General features: G+C 39.4%; 1 non-coding gene across 1 annotated transcript; it reads left to right on the forward strand.

The window, feature by feature from the left end:
• Nucleotides 1-904: 904 nt before the first annotated feature.
• On the forward strand, nucleotides 905-1,007 carry LOC111761041 (small nucleolar RNA U13). Its single transcript, XR_002794521.2, has one exon. It is a non-coding gene; the product is annotated as a small nucleolar RNA U13 (small nucleolar RNA).
• The last annotated feature ends 271 nt before the right edge of the window (nucleotides 1,008-1,278 follow it).

The raw sequence follows: 1,278 nt of genomic DNA on the forward strand, positions 1-1,278 counted from the left end.
GATTTTCTTGCAAATCCTTTAAAAGACTGGGGTTTCTTAAGATCGAGATTTCTCAGCTCTGATAAAGAAAAAACCGCTGCATGAGCAGCATCGCTGTGTCACCACTGTGGGACTTGGGAGACAAAAAGAACAACGTGAACATGAAGATTGTGATGGTTAGGTTCATGTGTCAACTTGGCCAGGTGTTGAAGACAGGTTGTTTGGTTAAACAGCACTGATCTGATTGTTATTGTGCAGACATTTTGTGGACTTAAATCATTATAAGTTGATTCCATGTATGGCTCACTACATCAGAAATCAAAGGGGGAGCTTGCTTTCAACAATGAGAGATGTCTCATCCAATCAGTTGAAATTTTTAAAAAGAAAAGTGATCGTTTCAATAGTCAGAAGAGAGAATTCCCATCTCTACTTCAACCAGTCAGCATCTCCTGGGGAATTCACTTAAAATTTTAATCAGAATTCCTAGCTTACAGCCTGCCTTGTGGAATTTGGACTTGTACATCCCTACAGTCACGTGAGATCATTTCCATAAAAATCTCATACTATTTACAGATATCTCCTTTTGGTTCTGTTTCCCTAGAGAACCCTGGCTACTGACTAATACAAAGGGCATGCTGCCCGCTTTGCTGCCAGAAATAAAGTCCTTTACCTCCGACCCAGAACCTCGTGTCTTCTGCCAGCATCCAAAAACTCTAGTTATTTACAAGTAAGCTTATCAATAGGGTAAAATCTCAGATTCTTTATACATCTTGACACACAATTCTGTGGCTTCCCAGTGTCACACCACCATGTGTGGGACTCAAGAATTTTTATGAGGATACCTCTTGTTCTGTCTTTATAAAAACTCCATGCTGATGTTTTACTTCTGGGCTTGCCACTTTCTTGGTATAAAAGTGAAAGACTGATCCTTTTGTGGTTCATAAGCATGATGAATGGGTATTCATGCATTTGTATGAGGTGTGCCTCCCTCAAAACTTGTTGGATATTGGCACATTACCCATCTGACATGAAAGAAAAAAAAAAAAGTAAAAGACTGAGCCTACCTCCTGCTGCTTTAGGACTCACAACTTCTCTCCATTTTTCCTTTTCCATCTTGGGAATATCTCTTTTAATTCTGAGAGAAACTCTTCTCCTTTCATATTTTTTCAGGCTACTCTGATTACTTCCACAGATTTCCATATCCTCAGGATTTAGATTTTTGCAAGACAAAAGTCAGAGAGCCTTTCAAGATTTTTCTATTTCCAACCCTACCACTCAGCTCTTCTGAGACAAAGAGCA

Source organism: Dasypus novemcinctus, chromosome 1, assembly GCF_030445035.2.
Source record: "Dasypus novemcinctus isolate mDasNov1 chromosome 1, mDasNov1.1.hap2, whole genome shotgun sequence".
NCBI lineage: Eukaryota > Metazoa > Chordata > Mammalia > Cingulata > Dasypodidae > Dasypus > Dasypus novemcinctus.